Source organism: Globicephala melas, chromosome X, assembly GCF_963455315.2.
Source record: "Globicephala melas chromosome X, mGloMel1.2, whole genome shotgun sequence".
NCBI classification, from domain to species: Eukaryota; Metazoa; Chordata; class Mammalia; order Artiodactyla; family Delphinidae; genus Globicephala; species Globicephala melas.
In genome coordinates, this window is record NC_083335.1 from 69,156,317 (window position 1) to 69,162,330 (window position 6,014).

The following is a 6,014-nucleotide window of genomic DNA, read 5'->3' on the forward strand; positions in this document are numbered from 1 at the left end:
CAACTTCATCCTCCCCTATGACCTCTTAAGAGTTACCTTGCCTCCTATGTGTAGTTTTTTAAGGAACCTCCATACTCTTTTCCATAGTGACTGTATCAATTTACATTCCCACCAGCAGTGCAAGAGGGTTCCCTTTTCTCCACACCCTCTCCAGCATTTATTGTTTATAGATTTTTTGATGATGGCCATTCTGACTGGTATGAGATGATATCTCATTGTAGTTTTGATTTGCATTTCTCTAATGATTAGTGATGCTGAGCATCCTGTCATGTGTTTGTTGGCAATCTGTATATCTTCTTTGGAGAAATGTCTATTTAGGTCTTCTGCCCATTTTTGGATTGGGTTGTTTGTTTTTTTTGTTATTGAGCTGCATGAGCTGCTTGTAAATTTTGGAGATTAATCCTTTGTCAGTTGCTTCATTTGCAAATATTTTCTCCCATTCTGAGGGTTGGCTTTTGGTCTTGTTTATGGTTTCCTTTGCTGTGCAAAAGCTTTGAAGTTTCATTAGGTCCCATTTGTTTATTTTTGTTTTTATTTCCATTTCTCTAGGAGGTGGGTCAAAAAGGATCTTGCTGTGATTTATGTCATAGAGTGTTCTGCCTATGTTTTCCTCTAAGAGTTTGATAATTTCTGGCCTTACATTTAGATCTTTAATCCATTTTGAGCTTATTTTTGTGTATGGTGTTAGGGAATGTTCTAATTTCATTCTTTTACATGTAGCTGTCCAGTTTTCCCAGCACCACTTATTGAAGAGGCTGTCTTTTCTCCACTGTATATTCTTGCCTCCTTTATCAAATATAAGGTAACCATATGTGCGTGGGTTTATCTCTGGGCTTTCTATCAAATAGAACTACCATACGACCCAGCAACCCCACTACTGGGCATATACCCCGAGAAAACCATAATTAAAAAAGAATCATGTACCAAAATGTTCATTGCAGCTCTATTTACAATAGCCAGGAGTTGGAAGCAACCTAAGTGTCCATCACCGGATGAATGGATAAAGAAGATGTGGCACATATATACAATGGAATATTACTCAGCCATGAAAAGAAACGAAATTGAGTTATTTGTAGTGAAGTGGATGGACCTAGAGTCTGTCATACAGAGTGAAGTAAGTCAGAAAGAGAAAAGCAAATACCGTATGCTAACACATATATATGGAATCTACGGAAAAAAACAAAAGGTCATGAAGAACCTAGGGGTAAGACGGGAATAAAGACACAGACCTACTAGAGAATGGACTTGAGCATATGGGGAGGGGGAAGGGTAAGCTGTGACAAAGTGAGAGAGTGGCATGGACATATATACACTACCAAACATAAAATAGATAGCTAGTGGGAAGCAGCCGCATGACACATGGAGATCAGCTCAGTGCGTTGTGACACCTAGAGGAGTGGGATAGGGAGGGTGGGAGGGAGGGAGACGCAAGAGGGAAGAGATATGGGAACATATGTATATGTATAACTGATTCACTTTGTTATAAAGCAGAAACTAACACACCATTGTAAAGCAGTTATACTCCAATAAAGATGTTAAAAAAAAAGAGTTACCTTGCCTCCTGAAAAACGGAGAAAATCTAATATGTCAGCTTCCCTCTGTTTCATTCACGATAACTCTACTATATTCATTTTGTCTTTCTCCCTTTCTTCCCTGCAGTCCCAGAATAAGAAGTGGCCCTCTTTCCTTTTCCTTTGTGTATCCCTCTTCATTTTCAGTCTCTTCTGTAACTGATTACATCTAGTCTTAAAAAACAAAGTCTAGGACTTCGCTGGTGGTGCAGCGGTTAAGAATCCACCTACCAATGCAGGGGACACGGGTTTGAGCCCTCTTGGTCCAGGAAGATCCCACATGCTGCGGGATCTAAGCCCGTGCACCACAACTACTGAGCCTCGGGCTCTAGAGCCCGAGAGCCACAACGACTGAAGCCCGCGTGCCTAGAGCCCATGCTCCACAACAAGAGAAGCCACTGCAATGAGAAGCTGGCACACCACAAGAAAGAGTAGCCCGCACTCGCCACAACTAGAGAAAGCACGCGTGCAGCAACAAAGACCCAACACAACCCCAAAATAAATAAATTAAAACAAACAAACAAACAAACAAAAACCAAATTCTATTCATCTTATTCATTTCACTCTCAAATATCTGGAAAGAGTACCATGAATCCCATTTCCTCACCACAAAGTCACCCCTTAACCCTCTGGATCTGGTTTCCTTCCTACACTTTTCTGTACCTAGAAAACAAATTGCCTCATAAGCAAAACCTTGAATGATCTTTTCTCTGCCTTCATCCTCTTTGACTTCTCTGCTTCGCTTGACCCTGTTGCATATCTTCTTTAAAACTTTTTATAAAAGCCACATTAATAAATTCCACTATGACAACATTAAAGCAAAATTTGAAAGAAAATATTTACCTCAACTTCCCAACCCTAGACAATTGTTTTTATTTTTCCACATTCTGTGCTTTTCCAATTTGTATAATACATATATATTTGTTTATATAAGTGCAATCATAGTATACATATATTTTTTAATTCTTCTTTTAAAAAGCTTAATTGCAGATACTCTTCTTGTGTTACAGTCTTTCATATTTATCATTTCAATGGCCACATAAAATTACATCCATCAGTAGATTATATTTTATTTGACTCTTCCCCTATTACTGGACATTTAGGCGACTCCCAATTTTTCTGTGCTTTGAATATTTTAAAGCATATAGCTTTTTTCTTCTTTGTAATCCTCTTCCTAGGAAAAGTTCCCAGGGGTGAGATTACTAGATCAAAGAGCATGAATGTTTTTATAGAGCTTGATTTCCCAAAGGACTGCACAGTTTTCAACACCACAATGACATGCGAGTGTTCCAGTTCCCTTGCAGCCCCAGCATTGGACTTTATTAGAAATCTCTTTGGATGGCTTAAACATTAACTTATTAATTCCTTTCTTTGATTACTCATGGGATTGAACACTTTCCCATATGTTTACTATTTGCACTTTCTCTTGGGTGAACTCTCTGTTCATATCCTTCTCCAATTGGTATCTTAGTGGTATTCTTATCTATCTAAATGTATTTTTATTTAACGTACATGTTAACCCTTTGTCATATTTGATATAACTATTTCTTCCATTTATTGTAATACTTTTAACTTTAGTTTATTTTATCCCCTTGCTTTAAAGTTTCTCTCTTCCTACTTTACTCTCTCTTATTACTTCTTCTCTTTCTCTTTTACTCCCTAAGTAAACAGAGTTCCAAGATCTGTCATGGTCATAGCATTTGGGGATTATTTAATCCCCTCCCCTCATCTGAGCCTTGATTTTTCTCTTGGAGAGAACATATATACATGTGAATACAATTCAGTTGACTCATAGTCCTTGAGAGTATCTCAGAAATCTTCTAGGGCCGGGGCACCCCCTCACTTTACAAAGGAGGAAACAGGCCCAGAGATATGACTTGCCCATGACTTAGTAAATTAGGGGCAGAGCAGAGACGAGGCTCCAGGACCCCTGAATTCCAGAGCTCCTTCCATTACACCAGGCCAACTCAGTTCTGTCTGACCTTTCTCCCAAGCTCCACCTCTATGTCTTCAGTTGCCCACTGGATAGTTTCACTGGATCTTCCATTGTTACTTCTAACCCAAAATGTCAAAAACTAAACTCCCTGAACCAGTTTCCCTACCTGTCGTGCTCATTTGTGTTCATGGCATCTTCTTTTCTCAAGTCACCTAGGCTTGAAAACACTCAGGCAACTTTGACTCTTTGCCCTCCCTATTTCACAAGATTCTGACATTTCTTCCTTCATCATGTCAATTATAATTGGCCTTCCTTTATGGTCCCAGTGCTACCATTCTAATACTGGCTCTTGTCACCTTCTCCCTGACTGACTGTCACTGCCTCCCAACTGGTCTTCCTTGCCGCCAGTCTTTCCTAGCACAATACATACAGTGCATATTGCCAGATTAATTGGCCCCCAAACTGCTTTCAGTTTCACTCTCTCACTCAAAACTCTTTCATGGTTCCCCATTGTCTACAAGACATGTTGAAATCCTTTTGTCAGAAATTCAAGAGCACTAATGCCTATGCCTCCCCATCATTAGTCTCACTTCTGCTCCCTTTGTCTTTACTCTTTAAAATTAAATCCCTCTTGCCAGGTGGATGAGAAGTTGATCTGTGAACTTAGTTCTCGTTTCTCCATTTTTTAGTCAAAGCTTGTGCTGTGTCCAAAAAAAAAAAGAAGAAATTCAAGAGCACTTTTTCAGTTTTATTTTCCATTCCTCCCCAGTACAAATCTCTCTTCTCCAGCTACTTTGGTCTCCTCATTCTTTTTCCAAATAAGACTTTCGCTTTCTCACCTCTCCACCTTTATTCTTCCTTTCCCATACTCTAGAATGCCCTCCCTTTATTTTCCCACTGTCTTTTTCCTACCCAGTGTCAAAGGCCAGGCTTAAGTCCCACTTCCTCTTGGAGGTCTTCTCTGCTGACTCTTACCCACAGTGACCTTCCTGGTCATCCCTCCAGTAATTATTATCTATATCAGTCATTTGACACTTTTATTGTCTTTTGATATCACTTATACTATTATCCTGAATTGTTATTTAAGTTTTTATGTGTGCTTGTTTTGAGTTCCTACCTGTAAACCCCTTGAGTTACTGTGATAGAGAGGAAAGAGCATAGAACTGAAAATCAGAAGAACCAAGTTGGAGCCCTAGTTATCAAGGTGGGGCTCAGGTATGTCATTTGGGTGAGTCACTCAGACTCTCTGAGCCACAGTTTCATCATCTGTAAAATGAAGATCATAATCTCAGCTTTAGGTACTCCAGATTGTGGCAAGACTCTGCAAATCTAGACAGCTAAGCAAATATAAATATTTGTTATTTTATCATCCCATTTGCTTAATAAATGGTGCTTAATAAGTATTTTCTGAATAATTACACGCAGTAATTCAGCTTAATGTTTCTTCTCCTGGGAATATTTCCATGTTAAGAGGCCACAGAGCTCAAGGAGCCTAAAGATCTAGGGGTACTTCAGGAGCAGTGGAGGCTGGGAGGGCATTGGAAAGATATTTTGAAGGAAAGTAGGCCTGTCCAGCATATCTCACATTCTACTACACTGGCTACTCACTGCTTGGCTTACCTGTAAGGGTAACCTGGATGTAGAGTGAAGGAGATGGTACATCTGAGCTTCTTCTTTCCCCACATTTTCTACTACTGCATCCCACAATCCCTAACTGGTTACGCTAAATGCTTCACCTGAGACCTCTGTTCTCTTTCATTCATGTGATGAAAGCCAGTGTTTTGGTGAAGGAGGTGATGAGGAGTAGTAGAGAGAATAGCAATTTTAGTCAGATAACCAGATGTGGCTTTGAATCCTTGATCTGTTACTCACTAGCTGCATGATTTTGTACACGTTATTTAATCTCTCTGAGCTTCAGTTTCCTCATTGATAAACTAGAGATAGTAATACCTATTTGGCAGGGCTGTTGTGAAGTGTCAGTGGAGTAATGGATGAAAAAACATCAGTTACATTCCCTGTGGGTGGAAACACTTTCTCAAAAGTTCTCAACTTTAGTGTAGCTGGACGAGGAACCAGAATTCTACATTTGGATTTGGGGCTGCTTAGAAGTGATAGTTAAGTACTAGCAAGGTAGTGAGAGCCCAGTAGCAATGTTGGACCCTGAAGTCTGTCTAGCCTGCACTGAGACTTCTCTGGGATGCTCATTTTCCTTATGGACAGCCCTAGTCATCTGGCATCAATGCTTACTATCTGGAGAACTGTGAGAGACGCTGGGGAAGAGACACTTACAGAAATGGGAAAATAGTCCCTGATGCGGGTCCAGGCACACCAGTTCCTTACCCAGGCTGATCACCTGCCACCTGAGATAGAAATATCTGTAGGGGGGCTTCCCTGGTGGCGCAGTGGTTGAGAATCTCCTGCTAATGCAGGGGCCACGGGTTCGGGTCCCGGTCCGGGAAGATCCCACATGCCGCGGAGCAACTGGGCCCGTGAGTCACAACTACTGA